The sequence below is a fragment of the Daphnia pulicaria genome, chromosome 3 (genome assembly GCF_021234035.1).
Source record: "Daphnia pulicaria isolate SC F1-1A chromosome 3, SC_F0-13Bv2, whole genome shotgun sequence".
NCBI classification, from domain to species: Eukaryota; Metazoa; Arthropoda; class Branchiopoda; order Diplostraca; family Daphniidae; genus Daphnia; species Daphnia pulicaria.
Window position 1 is genome coordinate 1,351,657 of NC_060915.1, and position 27,243 is coordinate 1,378,899.

A 27,243-nucleotide genomic window follows, 5' to 3' on the forward strand; every position below is an offset into this window, starting at 1 on the left:
TCAATTCATCTATAGGAATGATTCTGGATAAATTTCATTGCGAGTTTTTCAAAGTTTATCGCGCTTTTTTATTCGCGATGGTTACGAGTCCAAATTCAATGAAAAAACATTTCTATCACTTTGAAGTGATTTTCTATTCATCCATTGGGACTGGGAGGGTAAATTTTCATTTTTGAATGTCAACGGCCATATCACGTAGAACGCACCTGGTCTCGTCAGCTCCCAGAAGTTAAGTTACGTCGAGTCCCGTTAGTACTTGGAAGGGTGACCGCTTGGGAATACGGGATGTCGTTGGCGATGAACAGTTTGTTTTCAATAACAAACTTCTTGAAATTTTTTTTCAATCACGATAATTACCAGTCCAAATTCGTAGATAAAAAATTTCAATGGCATAGAGATAGGTTCAATTCATCTATTTGAATGATTCTGGATAAATTTCATTGCGAGTTTTTCAAAGTTTATCGCGCTTTTTTATTCGCGATGGTTACCAGTCCAAATTCGTAGATCAAAAATATCAATGGCATAGAGATAGGTTCAATTCATCTATAGGAATGATTCTGGATAAATTTCATTGCGAGTTTTTCAAAGTTTATCGCGCTTTTTTATTCGCGATGGTTACGAGTCCAAATTCAATGAACAAACATTTCTATCACTTTGAAGTGATTTTCTATTCATCCATTGGGACTGGGAGGGTAAATTTTCATGTTTGAATGTCAACGGCCATATCACGTAGAACGCACCTGGTCTCGTCAGCTCCCAGAAGTTAAGTTACGTCGAGTCCCGTTAGTACTTGGAAGGGTGACCGCTTGGGAATACGGGATGTCGTTGGCGATGAACAGTTTGTTTTCAATAACAAACTTCTTGAAATTTTTTTTCAATCACGATGGTTACCAGTCCAAATTCTTAGATAAAAAATTTCAATGGCATAGAGATAGGTTCAATTCATCTATTTGAATGATTCTGGATAAATTTCATTGCGAGTTTTTCAAAGTTTATCGCGCTTTTTTATTCGCGATGGTTACGAGTCCAAATTCAATGAACAAACATTTCTATCACTTTGAAGTGATTTTCTATTCATCCATTGGGACTGGGAGGGTAAATTTTCATTTTTGAATGTCAACGGCCATATCACGTAGAACGCACCTGGTTTCGTCAGCTCCCAGAAGTTAAGTTACGTCGAGTCCCGTTAGTACTTGGAAGGGTGACCGCTTGGGAATACGGGATGTCGTTGGCGATGAACAGTTTGTTTTCAATAACAAACTTCTTGAAATTTTTTTTCAATCACGATGGTTACCAGTCCAAATTCTTAGATAAAAAATTTCAATGGCATAGAGATAGGTTCAATTCATCTATTTGAATGATTCTGGATAAATTTCATTGCGAGTTTTTCAAAGTTTATCGCGCTTTTTTATTCGCGATGGTTACGAGTCCAAATTCAATGAACAAACATTTCTATCACTTTGAAGTGATTTTCTATTCATCCATTGGGACTGGGAGGGTAAATTTTCATGTTTGAATGTCAACGGCCATATCACGTAGAACGCACCTGGTCTCGTCAGCTCCCAGAAGTTAAGTTACGTCGAGTCCCGTTAGTACTTGGAAGGGTGACCGCTTGGGAATACGGGATGTCGTTGGCGATGAACAGTTTGTTTTCAATAACAAACTTCTTGAAATTTTTTTTCAATCACGATGGTTACCAGTCCAAATTCTTAGATAAAAAATTTCAATGGCATAGAGATAGGTTCAATTCATCTATTTGAATGATTCTGGATAAATTTCATTGCGAGTTTTTCAAAGTTTATCGCGCTTTTTTATTCGCGATGGTTACGAGTCCAAATTCAATGAACAAACATTTCTATCACTTTGAAGTGATTTTCTATTCATCCATTGGGACTGGGAGGGTAAATTTTCATTTTTGAATGTCAACGGCCATATCACGTAGAACGCACCTGGTTTCGTCAGCTCCCAGAAGTTAAGTTACGTCGAGTCCCGTTAGTACTTGGAAGGGTGACCGCTTGGGAATACGGGATGTCGTTGGCGATGAACAGTTTGTTTTCAATAACAAACTTCTTGAAATTTTTTTTCAATCACGATAATTACCAGTCCAAATTCGTAGATAAAAAATTTCAATGCCTTAGAGATAGGTTCAATTCATCTATAAGAATGATTCTGGATCAATTCCATTGAGAGTTTTTCAAAGTTTATCGCGTTTTTTAATCGCGATGGTTACCAGTCCAAATTCGTAGATCAAAAATATCAATGGCATAGAGATAGGTTCAATTCATCTATAGGAATGATTCTGGATAAATTTCATTGCGAGTTTTTCAAAGTTTATCGCGCTTTTTTATTCGCGATGGTTACGAGTCCAAATTCAATGAAAAAACATTTCTATCACTTTGAAGTGATTTTCTATTCATCCATTGGGACTGGGAGGGTAAATTTTCATTTTTGAATGTCAACGGCCATATCACGTAGAACCCCGTTAGTACTTGGAAGGGTGACCGCTTGGGAATACGGGATGTCGTTGGCGATGAACAGTTTGTTTTCAATAACAAACTTCTTGAAATTTTTTTTCAATCACGATGGTTACCAGTCCAAATTCGTAGATCAAAAATATCAATGGCATAGAGATAGGTTCAATTCATCTATAGGAATGATTCTGGATAAATTTCATTGCGAGTTTTTCAAAGTTTATCGCGCTTTTTTATTCGCGATGGTTACGAGTCCAAATTCAATGAACAAACATTTCTATCACTTTGAAGTGATTTTCTATTCATCCATTGGGACTGGGAGGGTAAATTTTCATTTTTGAATGTCAACGGCCATATCACGTAGAACGCACCTGGTCTCGTCAGCTCCCAGAAGTTAAGTTACGTCGAGTCCCGTTAGTACTTGGAAGGGTGACCGCTTGGGAATACGGGATGTCGTTGGCGATGAACAGTTTGTTTTCAATAACAAACTTCTTGAAATTTTTTTTCAATCACGATGGTTACCAGTCCAAATTCTTAGATAAAAAATTTCAATGGCATAGAGATAGGTTCAATTCATCTATTTGAATGATTCTGGATAAATTTCATTGCGAGTTTTTCAAAGTTTATCGCGCTTTTTTATTCGCGATGGTTACGAGTCCAAATTCAATGAACAAACATTTCTATCACTTTGAAGTGATTTTCTATTCATCCATTGGGACTGGGAGGGTAAATTTTCATTTTTGAATGTCAACGGCCATATCACGTAGAACGCACCTGGTCTCGTCAGCTCCCAGAAGTTAAGTTACGTCGAGTCCCGTTAGTACTTGGAAGGGTGACCGCTTGGGAATACGGGATGTCGTTGGCGATGAACAGTTTGTTTTCAATAACAAACTTCTTGAAATTTTTTTTCAATCACGATAATTACCAGTCCAAATTCGTAGATAAAAAATTTCAATGCCTTAGAGATAGGTTCAATTCATCTATAAGAATGATTCTGGATCTATTCCATTGAGAGTTTTTCAAAGTTTATCGCGTTTTTTAATCGCGATGGTTACCAGTCCAAATTCGTAGATCAAAAATATCAATGGCATAGAGATAGGTTCAATTCATCTATAGGAATGATTCTGGATAAATTTCATTGCGAGTTTTTCAAAGTTTATCGCGCTTTTTTATTCGCGATGGTTACGAGTCCAAATTCAATGAAAAAACATTTCTATCACTTTGAAGTGATTTTCTATTCATCCATTGGGACTGGGAGGGTAAATTTTCATTTTTGAATGTCAACGGCCATATCACGTAGAACGCACCTGGTCTCGTCAGCTCCCAGAAGTTAAGTTACGTCGAGTCCCGTTAGTACTTGGAAGGGTGACCGCTTGGGAATACGGGATGTCGTTGGCGATGAACAGTTTGTTTTCAATAACAAACTTCTTGAAATTTTTTTTCAATCACGATGGTTACCAGTCCAAATTCGTAGATAAAAAATTTCAATGCCTTAGAGATAGGTTCAATTCATCTATAAGAATGATTCTGGATCAATTCCATTGAGAGTTTTTCAAAGTTTATCGCGTTTTTTAATCGCGATGGTTACCAGTGCAAATTCGTAGATCAAAAATATCAATGGCATAGAGATAGGTTCAATTCATCTATAGGAATGATTCTGGATAAATTTCATTGCGAGTTTTTCAAAGTTTATCGCGCTTTTTTATTCGCGATGGTTACGAGTCCAAATTCAATGAAAAAACATTTCTATCACTTTGAAGTGATTTTCTATTCATCCATTGGGACTGGGAGGGTAAATTTTCATTTTTGAATGTCAACGGCCATATCACGTAGAACGCACCTGGTCTCGTCAGCTCCCAGAAGTTAAGTTACGTCGAGTCCCGTTAGTACTTGGAAGGGTGACCGCTTGGGAATACGGGATGTCGTTGGCGATGAACAGTTTGTTTTCAATAACAAACTTCTTGAAATTTTTTTTCAATCACGATAATTACCAGTCCAAATTCGTAGATAAAAAATTTCAATGGCATAGAGATAGGTTCAATTCATCTATTTGAATGATTCTGGATAAATTTCATTGCGAGTTTTTCAAAGTTTATCGCGCTTTTTTATTCGCGATGGTTACCAGTCCAAATTCGTAGATCAAAAATATCAATGGCATAGAGATAGGTTCAATTCATCTATAGGAATGATTCTGGATAAATTTCATTGCGAGTTTTTCAAAGTTTATCGCGCTTTTTTATTCGCGATGGTTACGAGTCCAAATTCAATGAAAAAACATTTCTATCACTTTGAAGTGATTTTCTATTCATCCATTGGGACTGGGAGGGTAAATTTTCATTTTTGAATGTCAACGGCCATATCACGTAGAACGCACCTGGTCTCGTCAGCTCCCAGAAGTTAAGTTACGTCGAGTCCCGTTAGTACTTGGAAGGGTGACCGCTTGGGAATACGGGATGTCGTTGGCGATGAACAGTTTGTTTTCAATAACAAACTTCTTGAAATTTTTTTTCAATCACGATAATTACCAGTCCAAATTCGTAGATAAAAAATTTCAATGCCTTAGAGATAGGTTCAATTCATCTATAAGAATGATTCTGGATCAATTCCATTGAGAGTTTTTCAAAGTTTATCGCGTTTTTTAATCGCGATGGTTACCAGTGCAAATTCGTAGATCAAAAATATCAATGGCATAGAGATAGGTTCAATTCATCTATAGGAATGATTCTGGATAAATTTCATTGCGAGTTTTTCAAAGTTTATCGCGCTTTTTTATTCGCGATGGTTACGAGTCCAAATTCAATGAAAAAACATTTCTATCACTTTGAAGTGATTTTCTATTCATCCATTGGGACTGGGAGGGTAAATTTTCATTTTTGAATGTCAACGGCCATATCACGTAGAACGCACCTGGTCTCGTCAGCTCCCAGAAGTTAAGTTACGTCGAGTCCCGTTAGTACTTGGAAGGGTGACCGCTTGGGAATACGGGATGTCGTTGGCGATGAACAGTTTGTTTTCAATAACAAATTTCTTGAAATTTTTTTTCAATCACGATGGTTACCAGTCCAAATTCTTAGATAAAAAATTTCAATGGCATAGAGATAGGTTCAATTCATCTATAAGAATGATTCTGGATCAATTCCATTGAGAGTTTTTCAAAGTTTATCGCGTTTTTTAATCGCGATGGTTACCAGTGCAAATTCGTAGATCAAAAATATCAATGGCATAGAGATAGGTTCAATTCATCTATAGGAATGATTCTGGATAAATTTCATTGCGAGTTTTTCAAAGTTTATCGCGCTTTTTTATTCGCGATGGTTACGAGTCCAAATTCAATGAAAAAACATTTCTATCACTTTGAAGTGATTTTCTATTCATCCATTGGGACTGGGAGGGTAAATTTTCATTTTTGAATGTCAACGGCCATATCACGTAGAACGCACCTGGTCTCGTCAGCTCCCAGAAGTTAAGTTACGTCGAGTCCCGTTAGTACTTGGAAGGGTGACCGCTTGGGAATACGGGATGTCGTTGGCGATGAACAGTTTGTTTTCAATAACAAACTTCTTGAAATTTTTTTTCAATCACGATAATTACCAGTCCAAATTCGTAGATAAAAAATTTCAATGGCATAGAGATAGGTTCAATTCATCTATTTGAATGATTCTGGATAAATTTCATTGCGAGTTTTTCAAAGTTTATCGCGCTTTTTTATTCGCGATGGTTACCAGTCCAAATTCGTAGATCAAAAATATCAATGGCATAGAGATAGGTTCAATTCATCTATAGGAATGATTCTGGATAAATTTCATTGCGAGTTTTTCAAAGTTTATCGCGCTTTTTTATTCGCGATGGTTACGAGTCCAAATTCAATGAAAAAACATTTCTATCACTTTGAAGTGATTTTCTATTCATCCATTGGGACTGGGAGGGTAAATTTTCATTTTTGAATGTCAACGGCCATATCACGTAGAACGCACCTGGTCTCGTCAGCTCCCAGAAGTTAAGTTACGTCGAGTCCCGTTAGTACTTGGAAGGGTGACCGCTTGGGAATACGGGATGTCGTTGGCGATGAACAGTTTGTTTTCAATAACAAACTTCTTGAAATTTTTTTTCAATCACGATAATTACCAGTCCAAATTCGTAGATAAAAAATTTCAATGCCTTAGAGATAGGTTCAATTCATCTATAAGAATGATTCTGGATCAATTCCATTGAGAGTTTTTCAAAGTTTATCGCGTTTTTTAATCGCGATGGTTACCAGTGCAAATTCGTAGATCAAAAATATCAATGGCATAGAGATAGGTTCAATTCATCTATAGGAATGATTCTGGATAAATTTCATTGCGAGTTTTTCAAAGTTTATCGCGCTTTTTTATTCGCGATGGTTACGAGTCCAAATTCAATGAAAAAACATTTCTATCACTTTGAAGTGATTTTCTATTCATCCATTGGGACTGGGAGGGTAAATTTTCATTTTTGAATGTCAACGGCCATATCACGTAGAACGCACCTGGTCTCGTCAGCTCCCAGAAGTTAAGTTACGTCGAGTCCCGTTAGTACTTGGAAGGGTGACCGCTTGGGAATACGGGATGTCGTTGGCGATGAACAGTTTGTTTTCAATAACAAACTTCTTGAAATTTTTTTTCAATCACGATGGTTACCAGTCCAAATTCTTAGATAAAAAATTTCAATGGCATAGAGATAGGTTCAATTCATCTATTTGAATGATTCTGGATAAATTTCATTGCGAGTTTTTCAAAGTTTATCGCGCTTTTTTATTCGCGATGGTTACGAGTCCAAATTCAATGAACAAACATTTCTATCACTTTGAAGTGATTTTCTATTCATCCATTGGGACTGGGAGGGTAAATTTTCATTTTTGAATGTCAACGGCCATATCACGTAGAACGCACCTGGTCTCGTCAGCTCCCAGAAGTTAAGTTACGTCGAGTCCCGTTAGTACTTGGAAGGGTGACCGCTTGGGAATACGGGATGTCGTTGGCGATGAACAGTTTGTTTTCAATAACAAACTTCTTGAAATTTTTTTTCAATCACGATGGTTACCAGTCCAAATTCTTAGATAAAAAATTTCAATGGCATAGAGATAGGTTCAATTCATCTATTTGAATGATTCTGGATAAATTTCATTGCGAGTTTTTCAAAGTTTATCGCGCTTTTTTATTCGCGATGGTTACGAGTCCAAATTCAATGAACAAACATTTCTATCACTTTGAAGTGATTTTCTATTCATCCATTGGGACTGGGAGGGTAAATTTTCATTTTTGAATGTCAACGGCCATATCACGTAGAACGCACCTGGTCTCGTCAGCTCCCAGAAGTTAAGTTACGTCGAGTCCCGTTAGTACTTGGAAGGGTGACCGCTTGGGAATACGGGATGTCGTTGGCGATGAACAGTTTGTTTTCAATAACAAACTTCTTGAAATTTTTTTTCAATCACGATAATTACCAGTCCAAATTCGTAGATAAAAAATTTCAATGCCTTAGAGATAGGTTCAATTCATCTATAAGAATGATTCTGGATCAATTCCATTGAGAGTTTTTCAAAGTTTATCGCGTTTTTTAATCGCGATGGTTACCAGTCCAAATTCGTAGATCAAAAATATCAATGGCATAGAGATAGGTTCAATTCATCTATAGGAATGATTCTGGATAAATTTCATTGCGAGTTTTTCAAAGTTTATCGCGCTTTTTTATTCGCGATGGTTACGAGTCCAAATTCAATGAAAAAACATTTCTATCACTTTGAAGTGATTTTCTATTCATCCATTGGGACTGGGAGGGTAAATTTTCATTTTTGAATGTCAACGGCCATATCACGTAGAACGCACCTGGTCTCGTCAGCTCCCAGAAGTTAAGTTACGTCGAGTCCCGTTAGTACTTGGAAGGGTGACCGCTTGGGAATACGGGATGTCGTTGGCGATGAACAGTTTGTTTTCAATAACAAACTTCTTGAAATTTTTTTTCAATCACGATGGTTACCAGTCCAAATTCTTAGATAAAAAATTTCAATGGCATAGAGATAGGTTCAATTCATCTATTTGAATGATTCTGGATAAATTTCATTGCGAGTTTTTCAAAGTTTATCGCGCTTTTTTATTCGCGATGGTTACGAGTCCAAATTCAATGAACAAACATTTCTATCACTTTGAAGTGATTTTCTATTCATCCATTGGGACTGGGAGGGTAAATTTTCATTTTTGAATGTCAACGGCCATATCACGTAGAACGCACCTGGTCTCGTCAGCTCCCAGAAGTTAAGTTACGTCGAGTCCCGTTAGTACTTGGAAGGGTGACCGCTTGGGAATACGGGATGTCGTTGGCGATGAACAGTATGTTTTCAATAACAAACTTCTTGAAATTTTTTTTCAATCACGATAATTACCAGTCTAAATTCGTAGATAAAAAATTTCAATGCCTTAGAGATAGGTTCAATTCATCTATAAGAATGATTCTGGATCAATTCCATTGAGAGTTTTTCAAAGTTTATCGCGTTTTTTAATCGCGATGGTTACCAGTCCAAATTCGTAGATCAAAAATATCAATGGCATAGAGATAGGTTCAATTCATCTATAGGAATGATTCTGGATAAATTTCATTGCGAGTTTTTCAAAGTTTATCGCGCTTTTTTATTCGCGATGGTTACGAGTCCAAATTCAATGAAAAAACATTTCTATCACTTTGAAGTGATTTTCTATTCATCCATTGGGACTGGGAGGGTAAATTTTCATTTTTGAATGTCAACGGCCATATCACGTAGAACGCACCTGGTCTCGTCAGCTCCCAGAAGTTAAGTTACGTCGAGTCCCGTTAGTACTTGGAAGGGTGACCGCTTGGGAATACGGGATGTCGTTGGCGATGAACAGTTTGTTTTCAATAACAAACTTCTTGAAATTTTTTTTCAATCACGATGGTTACCAGTCCAAATTCTTAGATAAAAAATTTCAATGGCATAGAGATAGGTTCAATTCATCTATTTGAATGATTCTGGATAAATTTCATTGCGAGTTTTTCAAAGTTTATCGCGCTTTTTTATTCGCGATGGTTACGAGTCCAAATTCAATGAAAAAACATTTCTATCACTTTGAAGTGATTTTCTATTCATCCATTGGGACTGGGAGGGTAAATTTTCATTTTTGAATGTCAACGGCCATATCACGTAGAACGCACCTGGTCTCGTCAGCTCCCAGAAGTTAAGTTACGTCGAGTCCCGTTAGTACTTGGAAGGGTGACCGCTTGGGAATACGGGATGTCGTTGGCGATGAACAGTTTGTTTTCAATAACAAACTTCTTGAAATTTTTTTTCAATCACGATGGTTACCAGTCCAAATTCTTAGATAAAAAATTTCAATGGCATAGAGATAGGTTCAATTCATCTATTTGAATGATTCTGGATAAATTTCATTGCGAGTTTTTCAAAGTTTATCGCGCTTTTTTATTCGCGATGGTTACGAGTCCAAATTCAATGAAAAAACATTTCTATCACTTTGAAGTGATTTTCTATTCATCCATTGGGACTGGGAGGGTAAATTTTCATTTTTGAATGTCAACGGCCATATCACGTAGAACGCACCTGGTCTCGTCAGCTCCCAGATTTATAGAGCAGTAGAAGTTAAGTTACGTCGAGTCCCGTTAGTACTTGGAAGGGTGACCGCTTGGGAATACGGGATGTCGTTGGCGATGAACAGTTTGTTTTCAATAACAAACTTCTTGAAATTTTTTTTCAATCACGATGGTTACCAGTCCAAATTCTTAGATAAAAAATTTCAATGGCATAGAGATAGGTTCAATTCATCTATTTGAATGATTCTGGATAAATTTCATTGCGAGTTTTTCAAAGTTTATCGCGCTTTTTTATTCGCGATGGTTACGAGTCCAAATTCAATGAACAAACATTTCTATCACTTTGAAGTGATTTTCTATTCATCCATTGGGACTGGGAGGGTAAATTTTCATTTTTGAATGTCAACGGCCATATCACGTAGAACGCACCTGGTCTCGTCAGCTCCCAGAAGTTAAGTTACGTCGAGTCCCGTTAGTACTTGGAAGGGTGACCGCTTGGGAATACGGGATGTCGTTGGCGATGAACAGTTTGTTTTCAATAACAAACTTCTTGAAATTTTTTTTCAATCACGATGGTTACCAGTCCAAATTCTTAGATAAAAAATTTCAATGGCATAGAGATAGGTTCAATTCATCTATTTGAATGATTCTGGATAAATTTCATTGCGAGTTTTTCAAAGTTTATCGCGCTTTTTTATTCGCGATGGTTACGAGTCCAAATTCAATGAAAAAACATTTCTATCACTTTGAAGTGATTTTCTATTCATCCATTGGGACTGGGAGGGTAAATTTTCATTTTTGAATGTCAACGGCCATATCACGTAGAACGCACCTGGTCTCGTCAGCTCCCAGAAGTTAAGTTACGTCGAGTCCCGTTAGTACTTGGAAGGGTGACCGCTTGGGAATACGGGATGTCGTTGGCGATGAACAGTTTGTTTTCAATAACAAACTTCTTGAAATTTTTTTTCAATCACGATGGTTACCAGTCCAAATTCTTAGATAAAAAATTTCAATGGCATAGAGATAGGTTCAATTCATCTATTTGAATGATTCTGGATAAATTTCATTGCGAGTTTTTCAAAGTTTATCGCGCTTTTTTATTCGCGATGGTTACGAGTCCAAATTCAATGAACAAACATTTCTATCACTTTGAAGTGATTTTCTATTCATCCATTGGGACTGGGAGGGTAAATTTTCATTTTTGAATGTCAACGGCCATATCACGTAGAACGCACCTGGTCTCGTCAGCTCCCAGAAGTTAAGTTACGTCGAGTCCCGTTAGTACTTGGAAGGGTGACCGCTTGGGAATACGGGATGTCGTTGGCGATGAACAGTTTGTTTTCAATAACAAACTTCTTGAAATTTTTTTTCAATCACGATGGTTACCAGTCCAAATTCGTAGATAAAAAATTTCAATGCCTTAGAGATAGGTTCAATTCATCTATAAGAATGATTCTGGATCAATTCCATTGAGAGTTTTTCAAAGTTTATCGCGTTTTTTAATCGCGATGGTTACCAGTCCAAATTCGTAGATCAAAAATATCAATGGCATAGAGATAGGTTCAATTCATCTATAGGAATGATTCTGGATAAATTTCATTGCGAGTTTTTCAAAGTTTATCGCGCTTTTTTATTCGCGATGGTTACGAGTCCAAATTCAATGAAAAAACATTTCTATCACTTTGAAGTGATTTTCTATTCATCCATTGGGACTGGGAGGGTAAATTTTCATTTTTGAATGTCAACGGCCATATCACGTAGAACGCACCTGGTCTCGTCAGCTCCCAGAAGTTAAGTTACGTCGAGTCCCGTTAGTACTTGGAAGGGTGACCGCTTGGGAATACGGGATGTCGTTGGCGATGAACAGTTTGTTTTCAATAACAAACTTCTTGAAATTTTTTTTCAATCACGATGGTTACCAGTCCAAATTCTTAGATAAAAAATTTCAATGGCATAGAGATAGGTTCAATTCATCTATTTGAATGATTCTGGATAAATTTCATTGCGAGTTTTTCAAAGTTTATCGCGCTTTTTTATTCGCGATGGTTACGAGTCCAAATTCAATGAACAAACATTTCTATCACTTTGAAGTGATTTTCTATTCATCCATTGGGACTGGGAGGGTAAATTTTCATTTTTGAATGTCAACGGCCATATCACGTAGAACGCACCTGGTCTCGTCAGCTCCCAGAAGTTAAGTTACGTCGAGTCCCGTTAGTACTTGGAAGGGTGACCGCTTGGGAATACGGGATGTCGTTGGCGATGAACAGTTTGTTTTCAATAACAAACTTCTTGAAATTTTTTTTCAATCACGATGGTTACCAGTCCAAATTCGTAGATAAAAAATTTCAATGCCTTAGAGATAGGTTCAATTCATCTATAAGAATGATTCTGGATCAATTCCATTGAGAGTTTTTCGAAGTTTATCGCGTTTTTTAATCGCGATGGTTACCAGTCCAAATTCGTAGATCAAAAATATCAATGGCATAGAGATAGGTTCAATTCATCTATAGGAATGATTCTGGATAAATTTCATTGCGAGTTTTTCAAAGTTTATCGCGCTTTTTTATTCGCGATGGTTACGAGTCCAAATTCAATGAAAAAACATTTCTATCACTTTGAAGTGATTTTCTATTCATCCATTGGGACTGGGAGGGTAAATTTTCATTTTTGAATGTCAACGGCCATATCACGTAGAACGCACCTGGTCTCGTCAGCTCCCAGAAGTTAAGTTACGTCGAGTCCCGTTAGTACTTGGAAGGGTGACCGCTTGGGAATACGGGATGTCGTTGGCGATGAACAGTTTGTTTTCAATAACAAACTTCTTGAAATTTTTTTTCAATCACGATGGTTACCAGTCCAAATTCTTAGATAAAAAATTTCAATGGCATAGAGATAGGTTCAATTCATCTATTTGAATGATTCTGGATAAATTTCATTGCGAGTTTTTCAAAGTTTATCGCGCTTTTTTATTCGCGATGGTTACGAGTCCAAATTCAATGAAAAAACATTTCTATCACTTTGAAGTGATTTTCTATTCATCCATTGGGACTGGGAGGGTAAATTTTCATTTTTGAATGTCAACGGCCATATCACGTAGAACGCACCTGGTCTCGTCAGCTCCCAGAAGTTAAGTTACGTCGAGTCCCGTTAGTACTTGGAAGGGTGACCGCTTGGGAATACGGGATGTCGTTGGCGATGAACAGTTTGTTTTCAATAACAAACTTCTTGAAATTTTTTTTCAATCACGATGGTTACCAGTCCAAATTCTTAGATAAAAAATTTCAATGGCATAGAGATAGGTTCAATTCATCTATTTGAATGATTCTGGATAAATTTCATTGCGAGTTTTTCAAAGTTTATCGCGCTTTTTTATTCGCGATGGTTACGAGTCCAAATTCAATGAACAAACATTTCTATCACTTTGAAGTGATTTTCTATTCATCCATTGGGACTGGGAGGGTAAATTTTCATTTTTGAATGTCAACGGCCATATCACGTAGAACGCACCTGGTCTCGTCAGCTCCCAGAAGTTAAGTTACGTCGAGTCCCGTTAGTACTTGGAAGGGTGACCGCTTGGGAATACGGGATGTCGTTGGCGATGAACAGTTTGTTTTCAATAACAAACTTCTTGAAATTTTTTTTCAATCACGATGGTTACCAGTCCAAATTCGTAGATAAAAAATTTCAATGCCTTAGAGATAGGTTCAATTCATCTATAAGAATGATTCTGGATCAATTCCATTGAGAGTTTTTCAAAGTTTATCGCGTTTTTTAATCGCGATGGTTACCAGTCCAAATTCGTAGATCAAAAATATCAATGGCATAGAGATAGGTTCAATTCATCTATAGGAATGATTCTGGATAAATTTCATTGCGAGTTTTTCAAAGTTTATCGCGCTTTTTTATTCGCGATGGTTACGAGTCCAAATTCAATGAAAAAACATTTCTATCACTTTGAAGTGATTTTCTATTCATCCATTGGGACTGGGAGGGTAAATTTTCATTTTTGAATGTCAACGGCCATATCACGTAGAACGCACCTGGTCTCGTCAGCTCCCAGAAGTTAAGTTACGTCGAGTCCCGTTAGTACTTGGAAGGGTGACCGCTTGGGAATACGGGATGTCGTTGGCGATGAACAGTTTGTTTTCAATAACAAACTTCTTGAAATTTTTTTTCAATCACGATGGTTACCAGTCCAAATTCTTAGATAAAAAATTTCAATGGCATAGAGATAGGTTCAATTCATCTATTTGAATGATTCTGGATAAATTTCATTGCGAGTTTTTCAAAGTTTATCGCGCTTTTTTATTCGCGATGGTTACGAGTCCAAATTCAATGAACAAACATTTCTATCACTTTGAAGTGATTTTCTATTCATCCATTGGGACTGGGAGGGTAAATTTTCATTTTTGAATGTCAACGGCCATATCACGTAGAACGCACCTGGTCTCGTCAGCTCCCAGAAGTTAAGTTACGTCGAGTCCCGTTAGTACTTGGAAGGGTGACCGCTTGGGAATACGGGATGTCGTTGGCGATGAACAGTTTGTTTTCAATAACAAACTTCTTGAAATTTTTTTTCAATCACGATGGTTACCAGTCCAAATTCGTAGATAAAAAATTTCAATGCCTTAGAGATAGGTTCAATTCATCTATAAGAATGATTCTGGATCAATTCCATTGAGAGTTTTTCAAAGTTTATCGCGTTTTTTAATCGCGATGGTTACCAGTCCAAATTCGTAGATCAAAAATATCAATGGCATAGAGATAGGTTCAATTCATCTATAGGAATGATTCTGGATAAATTTCATTGCGAGTTTTTCAAAGTTTATCGCGCTTTTTTATTCGCGATGGTTACGAGTCCAAATTCAATGAAAAAACATTTCTATCACTTTGAAGTGATTTTCTATTCATCCATTGGGACTGGGAGGGTAAATTTTCATTTTTGAATGTCAACGGCCATATCACGTAGAACGCACCTGGTCTCGTCAGCTCCCAGAAGTTAAGTTACGTCGAGTCCCGTTAGTACTTGGAAGGGTGACCGCTTGGGAATACGGGATGTCGTTGGCGATGAACAGTTTGTTTTCAATAACAAACTTCTTGAAATTTTTTTTCAATCACGATGGTTACCAGTCCAAATTCTTAGATAAAAAATTTCAATGGCATAGAGATAGGTTCAATTCATCTATTTGAATGATTCTGGATAAATTTCATTGCGAGTTTTTCAAAGTTTATCGCGCTTTTTTATTCGCGATGGTTACGAGTCCAAATTCAATGAAAAAACATTTCTATCACTTTGAAGTGATTTTCTATTCATCCATTGGGACTGGGAGGGTAAATTTTCATTTTTGAATGTCAACGGCCATATCACGTAGAACGCACCTGGTCTCGTCAGCTCCCAGAAGTTAAGTTACGTCGAGTCCCGTTAGTACTTGGAAGGGTGACCGCTTGGGAATACGGGATGTCGTTGGCGATGAACAGTTTGTTTTCAATAACAAACTTCTTGAAATTTTTTTTCAATCACGATGGTTACCAGTCCAAATTCTTAGATAAAAAATTTCAATGGCATAGAGATAGGTTCAATTCATCTATTTGAATGATTCTGGATAAATTTCATTGCGAGTTTTTCAAAGTTTATCGCGCTTTTTTATTCGCGATGGTTACGAGTCCAAATTCAATGAACAAACATTTCTATCACTTTGAAGTGATTTTCTATTCATCCATTGGGACTGGGAGGGTAAATTTTCATTTTTGAATGTCAACGGCCATATCACGTAGAACGCACCTGGTCTCGTCAGCTCCCAGAAGTTAAGTTACGTCGAGTCCCGTTAGTACTTGGAAGGGTGACCGCTTGGGAATACGGGATGTCGTTGGCGATGAACAGTTTGTTTTCAATAACAAACTTCTTGAAATTTTTTTTCAATCACGATGGTTACCAGTCCAAATTCGTAGATAAAAAATTTCAATGCCTTAGAGATAGGTTCAATTCATCTATAAGAATGATTCTGGATCAATTCCATTGAGAGTTTTTCGAAGTTTATCGCGTTTTTTAATCGCGATGGTTACCAGTCCAAATTCGTAGATCAAAAATATCAATGGCATAGAGATAGGTTCAATTCATCTATAGGAATGATTCTGGATAAATTTCATTGCGAGTTTTTCAAAGTTTATCGCGCTTTTTTATTCGCGATGGTTACGAGTCCAAATTCAATGAAAAAACATTTCTATCACTTTGAAGTGATTTTCTATTCATCCATTGGGACTGGGAGGGTAAATTTTCATTTTTGAATGTCAACGGCCATATCACGTAGAACGCACCTGGTCTCGTCAGCTCCCAGAAGTTAAGTTACGTCGAGTCCCGTTAGTACTTGGAAGGGTGACCGCTTGGGAATACGGGATGTCGTTGGCGATGAACAGTTTGTTTTCAATAACAAACTTCTTGAAATTTTTTTTCAATCACGATGGTTACCAGTCCAAATTCTTAGATAAAAAATTTCAATGGCATAGAGATAGGTTCAATTCATCTATTTGAATGATTCTGGATAAATTTCATTGCGAGTTTTTCAAAGTTTATCGCGCTTTTTTATTCGCGATGGTTACGAGTCCAAATTCAATGAAAAAACATTTCTATCACTTTGAAGTGATTTTCTATTCATCCATTGGGACTGGGAGGGTAAATTTTCATTTTTGAATGTCAACGGCCATATCACGTAGAACGCACCTGGTCTCGTCAGCTCCCAGAAGTTAAGTTACGTCGAGTCCCGTTAGTACTTGGAAGGGTGACCGCTTGGGAATACGGGATGTCGTTGGCGATGAACAGTTTGTTTTCAATAACAAACTTCTTGAAATTTTTTTTCAATCACGATGGTTACCAGTCCAAATTCTTAGATAAAAAATTTCAATGGCATAGAGATAGGTTCAATTCATCTATTTGAATGATTCTGGATAAATTTCATTGCGAGTTTTTCAAAGTTTATCGCGCTTTTTTATTCGCGATGGTTACGAGTCCAAATTCAATGAACAAACATTTCTATCACTTTGAAGTGATTTTCTATTCATCCATTGGGACTGGGAGGGTAAATTTTCATTTTTGAATGTCAACGGCCATATCACGTAGAACGCACCTGGTCTCGTCAGCTCCCAGAAGTTAAGTTACGTCGAGTCCCGTTAGTACTTGGAAGGGTGACCGCTTGGGAATACGGGATGTCGTTGGCGATGAACAGTTTGTTTTCAATAACAAACTTCTTGAAATTTTTTTTCAATCACGATGGTTACCAGTCCAAATTCGTAGATAAAAAATTTCAATGCCTTAGAGATAGGTTCAATTCATCTATAAGAATGATTCTGGATCAATTCCATTGAGAGTTTTTCAAAGTTTATCGCGTTTTTTAATCGCGATGGTTACCAGTCCAAATTCGTAGATCAAAAATATCAATGGCATAGAGATAGGTTCAATTCATCTATAGGAATGATTCTGGATAAATTTCATTGCGAGTTTTTCAAAGTTTATCGCGCTTTTTTATTCGCGATGGTTACGAGTCCAAATTCAATGAAAAAACATTTCTATCACTTTGAAGTGATTTTCTATTCATCCATTGGGACTGGGAGGGTAAATTTTCATTTTTGAATGTCAACGGCCATATCACGTAGAACGCACCTGGTCTCGTCAGCTCCCAGAAGTTAAGTTACGTCGAGTCCCGTTAGTACTTGGAAGGGTGACCGCTTGGGAATACGGGATGTCGTTGGCGATGAACAGTTTGTTTTCAATAACAAACTTCTTGAAATTTTTTTTCAATCACGATGGTTACCAGTCCAAATTCTTAGATAAAAAATTTCAATGGCATAGAGATAGGTTCAATTCATCTATTTGAATGATTCTGGATAAATTTCATTGCGAGTTTTTCAAAGTTTATCGCGCTTTTTTATTCGCGATGGTTACGAGTCCAAATTCAATGAACAAACATTTCTATCACTTTGAAGTGATTTTCTATTCATCCATTGGGACTGGGAGGGTAAATTTTCATTTTTGAATGTCAACGGCCATATCACGTAGAACGCACCTGGTCTCGTCAGCTCCCAGAAGTTAAGTTACGTCGAGTCCCGTTAGTACTTGGAAGGGTGACCGCTTGGGAATACGGGATGTCGTTGGCGATGAACAGTTTGTTTTCAATAACAAACTTCTTGAAATTTTTTTTCAATCACGATGGTTACCAGTCCAAATTCGTAGATAAAAAATTTCAATGCCTTAGAGATAGGTTCAATTCATCTATAAGAATGATTCTGGATCAATTCCATTGAGAGTTTTTCAAAGTTTATCGCGTTTTTTAATCGCGATGGTTACCAGTCCAAATTCGTAGATCAAAAATATCAATGGCATAGAGATAGGTTCAATTCATCTATAGGAATGATTCTGGATAAATTTCATTGCGAGTTTTTCAAAGTTTATCGCGCTTTTTTATTCGCGATGGTTACGAGTCCAAATTCAATGAAAAAACATTTCTATCACTTTGAAGTGATTTTCTATTCATCCATTGGGACTGGGAGGGTAAATTTTCATTTTTGAATGTCAACGGCCATATCACGTAGAACGCACCTGGTCTCGTCAGCTCCCAGAAGTTAAGTTACGTCGAGTCCCGTTAGTACTTGGAAGGGTGACCGCTTGGGAATACGGGATGTCGTTGGCGATGAACAGTTTGTTTTCAATAACAAACTTCTTGAAATTTTTTTTCAATCACGATGGTTACCAGTCCAAATTCTTAGATAAAAAATTTCAATGGCATAGAGATAGGTTCAATTCATCTATTTGAATGATTCTGGATAAATTTCATTGCGAGTTTTTCAAAGTTTATCGCGCTTTTTTATTCGCGATGGTTACGAGTCCAAATTCAATGAACAAACATTTCTATCACTTTGAAGTGATTTTCTATTCATCCATTGGGACTGGGAGGGTAAATTTTCATTTTTGAATGTCAACGGCCATATCACGTAGAACGCACCTGGTCTCGTCAGCTCCCAGAAGTTAAGTTACGTCGAGTCCCGTTAGTACTTGGAAGGGTGACCGCTTGGGAATACGGGATGTCGTTGGCGATGAACAGTTTGTTTTCAATAACAAACTTCTTGAAATTTTTTTTCAATCACGATGGTTACCAGTCCAAATTCGTAGATAAAAAATTTCAATGCCTTAGAGATAGGTTCAATTCATCTATAAGAATGATTCTGGATCAATTCCATTGAGAGTTTTTCGAAGTTTATCGCGTTTTTTAATCGCGATGGTTACCAGTCCAAATTCGTAGATCAAAAATATCAATGGCATAGAGATAGGTTCAATTCATCTATAGGAATGATTCTGGATAAATTTCATTGCGAGTTTTTCAAAGTTTATCGCGCTTTTTTATTCGCGATGGTTACGAGTCCAAATTCAATGAAAAAACATTTCTATCACTTTGAAGTGATTTTCTATTCATCCATTGGGACTGGGAGGGTAAATTTTCATTTTTGAATGTCAACGGCCATATCACGTAGAACGCACCTGGTCTCGTCAGCTCCCAGAAGTTAAGTTACGTCGAGTCCCGTTAGTACTTGGAAGGGTGACCGCTTGGGAATACGGGATGTCGTTGGCGATGAACAGTTTGTTTTCAATAACAAACTTCTTGAAATTTTTTTTCAATCACGATGGTTACCAGTCCAAATTCTTAGATAAAAAATTTCAATGGCATAGAGATAGGTTCAATTCATCTATTTGAATGATTCTGGATAAATTTCATTGCGAGTTTTTCAAAGTTTATCGCGCTTTTTTATTCGCGATGGTTACGAGTCCAAATTCAATGAAAAAACATTTCTATCACTTTGAAGTGATTTTCTATTCATCCATTGGGACTGGGAGGGTAAATTTTCATTTTTGAATGTCAACGGCCATATCACGTAGAACGCACCTGGTCTCGTCAGCTCCCAGAAGTTAAGTTACGTCGAGTCCCGTTAGTACTTGGAAGGGTGACCGCTTGGGAATACGGGATGTCGTTGGCGATGAACAGTTTGTTTTCAATAACAAACTTCTTGAAATTTTTTTTCAATCACGATGGTTACCAGTCCAAATTCTTAGATAAAAAATTTCAATGGCATAGAGATAGGTTCAATTCATCTATTTGAATGATTCTGGATAAATTTCATTGCGAGTTTTTCAAAGTTTATCGCGCTTTTTTATTCGCGATGGTTACGAGTCCAAATTCAATGAACAAACATTTCTATCACTTTGAAGTGATTTTCTATTCATCCATTGGGACTGGGAGGGTAAATTTTCATTTTTGAATGTCAACGGCCATATCACGTAGAACGCACCTGGTCTCGTCAGCTCCCAGAAGTTAAGTTACGTCGAGTCCCGTTAGTACTTGGAAGGGTGACCGCTTGGGAATACGGGATGTCGTTGGCGATGAACAGTTTGTTTTCAATAACAAACTTCTTGAAATTTTTTTTCAATCACGATGGTTACCAGTCCAAATTCGTAGATAAAAAATTTCAATGCCTTAGAGATAGGTTCAATTCATCTATAAGAATGATTCTGGATCAATTCCATTGAGAGTTTTTCAAAGTTTATCGCGTTTTTTAATCGCGATGGTTACCAGTCCAAATTCGTAGATCAAAAATATCAATGGCATAGAGATAGGTTCAATTCATCTATAGGAATGATTCTGGATAAATTTCATTGCGAGTTTTTCAAAGTTTATCGCGCTTTTTTATTCGCGATGGTTACGAGTCCAAATTCAATGAAAAAACATTTCTATCACTTTGAAGTGATTTTCTATTCATCCATTGGGACTGGGAGGGTAAATTTTCATTTTTGAATGTCAACGGCCATATCACGTAGAACGCACCTGGTCTCGTCAGCTCCCAGAAGTTAAGTTACGTCGAGTCCCGTTAGTACTTGGAAGGGTGACCGCTTGGGAATACGGGATGTCGTTGGCGATGAACAGTTTGTTTTCAATAACAAACTTCTTGAAATTTTTTTTCAATCACGATGGTTACCAGTCCAAATTCTTAGATAAAAAATTTCAATGGCATAGAGATAGGTTCAATTCATCTATTTGAATGATTCTGGATAAATTTCATTGCGAGTTTTTCAAAGTTTATCGCGCTTTTTTATTCGCGATGGTTACGAGTCCAAATTCAATGAACAAACATTTCTATCACTTTGAAGTGATTTTCTATTCATCCATTGGGACTGGGAGGGTAAATTTTCATTTTTGAATGTCAACGGCCATATCACGTAGAACGCACCTGGTCTCGTCAGCTCCCAGAAGTTAAGTTACGTCGAGTCCCGTTAGTACTTGGAAGGGTGACCGCTTGGGAATACGGGATGTCGTTGGCGATGAACAGTTTGTTTTCAATAACAAACTTCTTGAAATTTTTTTTCAATCACGATGGTTACCAGTCCAAATTCGTAGATAAAAAATTTCAATGCCTTAGAGATAGGTTCAATTCATCTATAAGAATGATTCTGGATCAATTCCATTGAGAGTTTTTCGAAGTTTATCGCGTTTTTTAATCGCGATGGTTACCAGTCCAAATTCGTAGATCAAAAATATCAATGGCATAGAGATAGGTTCAATTCATCTATAGGAATGATTCTGGATAAATTTCATTGCGAGTTTTTCAAAGTTTATCGCGCTTTTTTATTCGCGATGGTTACGAGTCCAAATTCAATGAAAAAACATTTCTATCACTTTGAAGTGATTTTCTATTCATCCATTGGGACTGGGAGGGTAAATTTTCATTTTTGAATGTCAACGGCCATATCACGTAGAACGCACCTGGTCTCGTCAGCTCCCAGAAGTTAAGTTACGTCGAGTCCCGTTAGTACTTGGAAGGGTGACCGCTTGGGAATACGGGATGTCGTTGGCGATGAACAGTTTGTTTTCAATAACAAACTTCTTGAAATTTTTTTTCAATCACGATGGTTACCAGTCCAAATTCTTAGATAAAAAATTTCAATGGCATAGAGATAGGTTCAATTCATCTATTTGAATGATTCTGGATAAATTTCATTGCGAGTTTTTCAAAGTTTATCGCGCTTTTTTATTCGCGATGGTTACGAGTCCAAATTCAATGAAAAAACATTTCTATCACTTTGAAGTGATTTTCTATTCATCCATTGGGACTGGGAGGGTAAATTTTCATTTTTGAATGTCAACGGCCATATCACGTAGAACGCACCTGGTCTCGTCAGCTCCCAGAAGTTAAGTTACGTCGAGTCCCGTTAGTACTTGGAAGGGTGACCGCTTGGGAATACGGGATGTCGTTGGCGATGAACAGTTTGTTTTCAATAACAAACTTCTTGAAATTTTTTTTCAATCACGATGGTTACCAGTCCAAATTCTTAGATAAAAAATTTCAATGGCATAGAGATAGGTTCAATTCATCTATTTGAATGATTCTGGATAAATTTCATTGCGAGTTTTTCAAAGTTTATCGCGCTTTTTTATTCGCGATGGTTACGAGTCCAAATTCAATGAACAAACATTTCTATCACTTTGAAGTGATTTTCTATTCATCCATTGGGACTGGGAGGGTAAATTTTCATTTTTGAATGTCAACGGCCATATCACGTAGAACGCACCTGGTCTCGTCAGCTCCCAGAAGTTAAGTTACGTCGAGTCCCGTTAGTACTTGGAAGGGTGACCGCTTGGGAATACGGGATGTCGTTGGCGATGAACAGTTTGTTTTCAATAACAAACTTCTTGAAATTTTTTTTCAATCACGATGGTTACCAGTCCAAATTCGTAGATAAAAAATTTCAATGCCTTAGAGATAGGTTCAATTCATCTATAAGAATGATTCTGGATCAATTCCATTGAGAGTTTTTCGAAGTTTATCGCGTTTTTTAATCGCGATGGTTACCAGTCCAAATTCGTAGATCAAAAATATCAATGGCATAGAGATAGGTTCAATTCATCTATAGGAATGATTCTGGATAAATTTCATTGCGAGTTTTTCAAAGTTTATCGCGCTTTTTTATTCGCGATGGTTACGAGTCCAAATTCAATGAAAAAACATTTCTATCACTTTGAAGTGATTTTCTATTCATCCATTGGGACTGGGAGGGTAAATTTTCATTTTTGAATGTCAACGGCCATATCACGTAGAACGCACCTGGTCTCGTCAGCTCCCAGAAGTTAAGTTACGTCGAGTCCCGTTAGTACTTGGAAGGGTGACCGCTTGGGAATACGGGATGTCGTTGGCGATGAACAGTTTGTTTTCAATAACAAACTTCTTGAAATTTTTTTTCAATCACGATGGTTACCAGTCCAAATTCTTAGATAAAAAATTTCATTGGCATAGAGATAGGTTCAATTCATCTATTTGAATGATTCTGGATAAATTTCATTGCGAGTTTTTCAAAGTTTATCGCGCTTTTTTATTCGCGATGGTTACGAGTCCAAATTCAATGAACAAACATTTCTATCACTTTGAAGTGATTTTCTATTCATCCATTGGGACTGGGAGGGTAAATTTTCATTTTTGAATGTCAACGGCCATATCACGTAGAACGCACCTGGTCTCGTCAGCTCCCAGAAGTTAAGTTACGTCGAGTCCCGTTAGTACTTGGAAGGGTGACCGCTTGGGAATACGGGATGTCGTTGGCGATGAACAGTTTGTTTTCAATAACAAACTTCTTGAAATTTTTTTTCAATCACGATGGTTACCAGTCCAAATTCTTAGATAAAACATTTCAATGGCATAGAGATAGGTTCAATTCATCTATTTGAATGATTCTGGATAAATTTCATTGCGAGTTTTTCAAAGTTTATCGCGCTTTTTTATTCGCGATGGTTACGAGTCCAAATTCAATGAACAAACATTTCTATCACTTTGAAGTGATTTTCTATTCATCCATTGGGACTGGGAGGGTAAATTTTCATTTTTGAATGTCAACGGCCATATCACGTAGAACGCACCTGGTCTCGTCAGCTCCCAGAAGTTAAGTTACGTCGAGTCCCGTTAGTACTTGGAAGGGTGACCGCTTGGGAATACGGGATGTCGTTGGCGATGAACAGTTTGTTTTCAATAACAAACTTCTTGAAATTTTTTTTCAATCACGATAATTACCAGTCCAAATTCGTAGATAAAAAATTTCAATGCCTTAGAGATAGGTTCAATTCATCTATAAGAATGATTCTGGATCTATTCCATTGAGAGTTTTTCAAAGTTTATCGCGTTTTTTAATCGCGATGGTTACCAGTCCAAATTCGTAGATCAAAAATATCAATGGCATAGAGATAGGTTCAATTCATCTATAGGAATGATTCTGGATAAATTTCATTGCGAGTTTTTCAAAGTTTATCGCGCTTTTTTATTCGCGATGGTTACGAGTCCAAATTCAATGAAAAAACATTTCTATCACTTTGAAGTGATTTTCTATTCATCCATTGGGACTGGGAGGGTAAATTTTCATTTTTGAATGTCAACGGCCATATCACGTAGAACGCACCTGGTCTCGTCAGCTCCCAGAAGTTAAGTTACGTCGAGTCCCGTTAGTACTTGGAAGGGTGACCGCTTGGGAATACGGGATGTCGTTGGCGATGAACAGTTTGTTTTCAATAACAAACTTCTTGAAATTTTTTTTCAATCACGATGGTTACCAGTCCAAATTCGTAGATAAAAAATTTCAATGCCTTAGAGATAGGTTCAATTCATCTATAAGAATGATTCTGGATCAATTCCATTGAGAGTTTTTCAAAGTTTATCGCGTTTTTTAATCGCGATGGTTACCAGTCCAAATTCGTAGATCAAAAATATCAATGGCATAGAGATAGGTTCAATTCATCTATAGGAATGATTCTGGATAAATTTCATTGCGAGTTTTTCAAAGTTTATCGCGCTTTTTTATTCGCGATGGTTACGAGTCCAAATTCAATGAAAAAACATTTCTATCACTTTGAAGTGATTTTCTATTCATCCATTGGGACTGGGAGGGTAAATTTTCATTTTTGAATGTCAACGGCCATATCACGTAGAACGCACCTGGTCTCGTCAGCTCCCAGAAGTTAAGTTACGTCGAGTCCCGTTAGTACTTGGAAGGGTGACCGCTTGGGAATACGGGATGTCGTTGGCGATGAACAGTTTGTTTTCAATAACAAACTTCTTGAAATTTTTTTTCAATCACGATGGTTACCAGTCCAAATTCTTAGATAAAAAATTTCAATGGCATAGAGATAGGTTCAATTCATCTATTTGAATGATTCTGGATAAATTTCATTGCGAGTTTTTCAAAGTTTATCGCGCTTTTTTATTCGCGATGGTTACGAGTCCAAATTCAATGAACAAACATTTCTATCACTTTGAAGTGATTTTCTATTCATCCATTGGGACTGGGAGGGTAAATTTTCATTTTTGAATGTCAACGGCCATATCACGTAGAACGCACCTGGTCTCGTCAGCTCCCAGAAGTTAAGTTACGTCGAGTCCCGTTAGTACTTGGAAGGGTGACCGCTTGGGAATACGGGATGTCGTTGGCGATGAACAGATTGTTTTCAATAACAAACTTCTTGAAATTTTTTTTCAATCACGATGGTTACCAGTCCAAATTCGTAGATAAAAAATTTCAATGCCTTAGAGATAGGTTCAATTCATCTATAAGAATGATTCTGGATCAATTCCATTGAGAGTTTTTCAAAGTTTATCGCGTTTTTTAATCGCGATGGTTACCAGTCCAAATTCGTAGATCAAAAATATCAATGGCGTAGAGATAGGTTCAATTCATCTATAGGAATGATTCTGGATAAATTTCATTGCGAGTTTTTCAAAGTTTATCGCGCTTTTTTATTCGCGATGGTTACGAGTCCAAATTCAATGAAAAAACATTTCTATCACTTTGAAGTGATTTTCTATTCATCCATTGGGACTGGGAGGGTAAATTTTCATTTTTGAATGTCAACGGCCATATCACGTAGAACGCACCTGGTCTCGTCAGCTCCCAGAAGTTAAGTTACGTCGAGTCCCGTTAGTACTTGGAAGGGTGACCGCTTGGGAATACGGGATGTCGTTGGCGATGAACAGTTTGTTTTCAATAACAAACTTCTTGAAATTTTTTTTCAATCACGATAATTACCAGTCCAAATTCGTAGATAAAAAATTTCAATGCCTTAGAGATAGGTTCAATTCATCTATAAGAATGATTCTGGATCAATTCCATTGAGAGTTTTTCAAAGTTTATCGCGTTTTTTAATCGCGATGGTTACCAGTCCAAATTCGTAGATCAAAAATATCAATGGCATAGAGATAGGTTCAATTCATCTATAGGAATGATTCTGGATAAATTTCATTGCGAGTTTTTCAAAGTTTATCGCGCTTTTTTATTCGCGATGGTTACGAGTCCAAATTCAATGAAAAAACATTTCTATCACTTTGAAGTGATTTTCTATTCATCCATTGGGACTGGGAGGGTAAATTTTCATTTTTGAATGTCAACGGCCATATCACGTAGAACGCACCTGGTCTCGTCAGCTCCCAGAAGTTAAGTTACGTCGAGTCCCGTTAGTACTTGGAAGGGTGACCGCTTGGGAATACGGGATGTCGTTGGCGATGAACAGTTTGTTTTCAATAACAAACTTCTTGAAATTTTTTTTCAATCACGATAATTACCAGTCCAAATTCGTAGATAAAAAATTTCAATGCCTTAGAGATAGGTTCAATTCATCTATAAGAATGATTCTGGATCAATTCCATTGAGAGTTTTTCAAAGTTTATCGCGTTTTTTAATCGCGATGGTTACCAGTGCAAATTCGTAGATCAAAAATATCAATGGCATAGAGATAGGTTCAATTCATCTATAGGAATGATTCTGGATAAATTTCATTGCGAGTTTTTCAAAGTTTATCGCGCTTTTTTATTCGCGATGGTTACGAGTCCAAATTCAATGAACAAACATTTCTATCACTTTGAAGTGATTTTCTATTCATCCATTGGGACTGGGAGGGTAAATTTTCATTTTTGAATGTCAACGGCCATATCACGTAGAACGCACCTGGTCTCGTCAGCTCCCAGAAGTTAAGTTACGTCGAGTCCCGTTAGTACTTGGAAGGGTGACCGCTTGGGAATACGGGATGTCGTTGGCGATGAACAGTTTGTTTTCAATAACAAACTTCTTGAAATTTTTTTTCAATCACGATGGTTACCAGTCCAAATTCGTAGATAAAAAATT

The 27,243-nt window shown here is 37.1% G+C and overlaps 57 pseudogenes; all 57 read left to right on the plus strand.

Moving 5' to 3' along the window:
* Window positions 1–178: 178 nt before the first annotated feature.
* LOC124331537 lies at window positions 179–297 on the plus strand (annotated as a pseudogene).
* Window positions 298–712: 415 nt separating this feature from the next.
* Window positions 713–831, plus strand: LOC124331538 (annotated as a pseudogene).
* A 284-nt stretch (window positions 832–1,115) lies between these two features.
* On the plus strand, window positions 1,116–1,234 carry LOC124334244 (annotated as a pseudogene).
* A 284-nt stretch (window positions 1,235–1,518) lies between these two features.
* LOC124331539 lies at window positions 1,519–1,637 on the plus strand (annotated as a pseudogene).
* Window positions 1,638–1,921: 284 nt separating this feature from the next.
* LOC124334245 lies at window positions 1,922–2,040 on the plus strand (annotated as a pseudogene).
* A 774-nt stretch (window positions 2,041–2,814) lies between these two features.
* LOC124331540 lies at window positions 2,815–2,933 on the plus strand (annotated as a pseudogene).
* A 284-nt stretch (window positions 2,934–3,217) lies between these two features.
* On the plus strand, window positions 3,218–3,336 carry LOC124331541 (annotated as a pseudogene).
* Window positions 3,337–3,750: 414 nt separating this feature from the next.
* Window positions 3,751–3,869, plus strand: LOC124331542 (annotated as a pseudogene).
* Window positions 3,870–4,283: 414 nt separating this feature from the next.
* On the plus strand, window positions 4,284–4,402 carry LOC124331543 (annotated as a pseudogene).
* Window positions 4,403–4,817: 415 nt separating this feature from the next.
* LOC124331544 lies at window positions 4,818–4,936 on the plus strand (annotated as a pseudogene).
* A 414-nt stretch (window positions 4,937–5,350) lies between these two features.
* On the plus strand, window positions 5,351–5,469 carry LOC124331545 (annotated as a pseudogene).
* Window positions 5,470–5,883: 414 nt separating this feature from the next.
* LOC124331547 lies at window positions 5,884–6,002 on the plus strand (annotated as a pseudogene).
* Window positions 6,003–6,417: 415 nt separating this feature from the next.
* On the plus strand, window positions 6,418–6,536 carry LOC124331548 (annotated as a pseudogene).
* A 414-nt stretch (window positions 6,537–6,950) lies between these two features.
* LOC124331549 lies at window positions 6,951–7,069 on the plus strand (annotated as a pseudogene).
* Window positions 7,070–7,353: 284 nt separating this feature from the next.
* LOC124331550 lies at window positions 7,354–7,472 on the plus strand (annotated as a pseudogene).
* Window positions 7,473–7,756: 284 nt separating this feature from the next.
* LOC124331551 lies at window positions 7,757–7,875 on the plus strand (annotated as a pseudogene).
* Window positions 7,876–8,289: 414 nt separating this feature from the next.
* On the plus strand, window positions 8,290–8,408 carry LOC124331552 (annotated as a pseudogene).
* A 284-nt stretch (window positions 8,409–8,692) lies between these two features.
* Window positions 8,693–8,811, plus strand: LOC124331553 (annotated as a pseudogene).
* Window positions 8,812–9,225: 414 nt separating this feature from the next.
* Window positions 9,226–9,344, plus strand: LOC124331554 (annotated as a pseudogene).
* Window positions 9,345–9,628: 284 nt separating this feature from the next.
* Window positions 9,629–9,747, plus strand: LOC124331555 (annotated as a pseudogene).
* Window positions 9,748–10,450: 703 nt separating this feature from the next.
* Window positions 10,451–10,569, plus strand: LOC124331556 (annotated as a pseudogene).
* Window positions 10,570–10,853: 284 nt separating this feature from the next.
* LOC124331558 lies at window positions 10,854–10,972 on the plus strand (annotated as a pseudogene).
* A 284-nt stretch (window positions 10,973–11,256) lies between these two features.
* On the plus strand, window positions 11,257–11,375 carry LOC124331559 (annotated as a pseudogene).
* Window positions 11,376–11,789: 414 nt separating this feature from the next.
* Window positions 11,790–11,908, plus strand: LOC124331560 (annotated as a pseudogene).
* Window positions 11,909–12,192: 284 nt separating this feature from the next.
* On the plus strand, window positions 12,193–12,311 carry LOC124331561 (annotated as a pseudogene).
* Window positions 12,312–12,725: 414 nt separating this feature from the next.
* LOC124331562 lies at window positions 12,726–12,844 on the plus strand (annotated as a pseudogene).
* Window positions 12,845–13,128: 284 nt separating this feature from the next.
* On the plus strand, window positions 13,129–13,247 carry LOC124331563 (annotated as a pseudogene).
* Window positions 13,248–13,531: 284 nt separating this feature from the next.
* On the plus strand, window positions 13,532–13,650 carry LOC124331564 (annotated as a pseudogene).
* A 414-nt stretch (window positions 13,651–14,064) lies between these two features.
* On the plus strand, window positions 14,065–14,183 carry LOC124331565 (annotated as a pseudogene).
* Window positions 14,184–14,467: 284 nt separating this feature from the next.
* On the plus strand, window positions 14,468–14,586 carry LOC124331566 (annotated as a pseudogene).
* Window positions 14,587–15,000: 414 nt separating this feature from the next.
* LOC124331567 lies at window positions 15,001–15,119 on the plus strand (annotated as a pseudogene).
* A 284-nt stretch (window positions 15,120–15,403) lies between these two features.
* On the plus strand, window positions 15,404–15,522 carry LOC124331570 (annotated as a pseudogene).
* A 284-nt stretch (window positions 15,523–15,806) lies between these two features.
* Window positions 15,807–15,925, plus strand: LOC124331571 (annotated as a pseudogene).
* A 414-nt stretch (window positions 15,926–16,339) lies between these two features.
* LOC124331572 lies at window positions 16,340–16,458 on the plus strand (annotated as a pseudogene).
* Window positions 16,459–16,742: 284 nt separating this feature from the next.
* On the plus strand, window positions 16,743–16,861 carry LOC124331573 (annotated as a pseudogene).
* A 284-nt stretch (window positions 16,862–17,145) lies between these two features.
* On the plus strand, window positions 17,146–17,264 carry LOC124331574 (annotated as a pseudogene).
* A 414-nt stretch (window positions 17,265–17,678) lies between these two features.
* On the plus strand, window positions 17,679–17,797 carry LOC124331575 (annotated as a pseudogene).
* A 284-nt stretch (window positions 17,798–18,081) lies between these two features.
* Window positions 18,082–18,200, plus strand: LOC124331576 (annotated as a pseudogene).
* Window positions 18,201–18,614: 414 nt separating this feature from the next.
* On the plus strand, window positions 18,615–18,733 carry LOC124331577 (annotated as a pseudogene).
* A 284-nt stretch (window positions 18,734–19,017) lies between these two features.
* On the plus strand, window positions 19,018–19,136 carry LOC124331578 (annotated as a pseudogene).
* Window positions 19,137–19,550: 414 nt separating this feature from the next.
* On the plus strand, window positions 19,551–19,669 carry LOC124331579 (annotated as a pseudogene).
* A 284-nt stretch (window positions 19,670–19,953) lies between these two features.
* On the plus strand, window positions 19,954–20,072 carry LOC124331581 (annotated as a pseudogene).
* Window positions 20,073–20,356: 284 nt separating this feature from the next.
* Window positions 20,357–20,475, plus strand: LOC124331582 (annotated as a pseudogene).
* A 414-nt stretch (window positions 20,476–20,889) lies between these two features.
* LOC124331583 lies at window positions 20,890–21,008 on the plus strand (annotated as a pseudogene).
* Window positions 21,009–21,292: 284 nt separating this feature from the next.
* Window positions 21,293–21,411, plus strand: LOC124331584 (annotated as a pseudogene).
* A 414-nt stretch (window positions 21,412–21,825) lies between these two features.
* On the plus strand, window positions 21,826–21,944 carry LOC124331585 (annotated as a pseudogene).
* A 284-nt stretch (window positions 21,945–22,228) lies between these two features.
* Window positions 22,229–22,347, plus strand: LOC124331586 (annotated as a pseudogene).
* Window positions 22,348–22,631: 284 nt separating this feature from the next.
* On the plus strand, window positions 22,632–22,750 carry LOC124331587 (annotated as a pseudogene).
* A 414-nt stretch (window positions 22,751–23,164) lies between these two features.
* LOC124331588 lies at window positions 23,165–23,283 on the plus strand (annotated as a pseudogene).
* A 284-nt stretch (window positions 23,284–23,567) lies between these two features.
* On the plus strand, window positions 23,568–23,686 carry LOC124331589 (annotated as a pseudogene).
* A 284-nt stretch (window positions 23,687–23,970) lies between these two features.
* LOC124331590 lies at window positions 23,971–24,089 on the plus strand (annotated as a pseudogene).
* Window positions 24,090–24,503: 414 nt separating this feature from the next.
* Window positions 24,504–24,622, plus strand: LOC124331592 (annotated as a pseudogene).
* A 414-nt stretch (window positions 24,623–25,036) lies between these two features.
* LOC124331593 lies at window positions 25,037–25,155 on the plus strand (annotated as a pseudogene).
* A 284-nt stretch (window positions 25,156–25,439) lies between these two features.
* On the plus strand, window positions 25,440–25,558 carry LOC124331594 (annotated as a pseudogene).
* A 414-nt stretch (window positions 25,559–25,972) lies between these two features.
* Window positions 25,973–26,091, plus strand: LOC124331596 (annotated as a pseudogene).
* A 414-nt stretch (window positions 26,092–26,505) lies between these two features.
* LOC124331597 lies at window positions 26,506–26,624 on the plus strand (annotated as a pseudogene).
* Window positions 26,625–27,038: 414 nt separating this feature from the next.
* LOC124331599 lies at window positions 27,039–27,157 on the plus strand (annotated as a pseudogene).
* The last annotated feature ends 86 nt before the right edge of the window (window positions 27,158–27,243 follow it).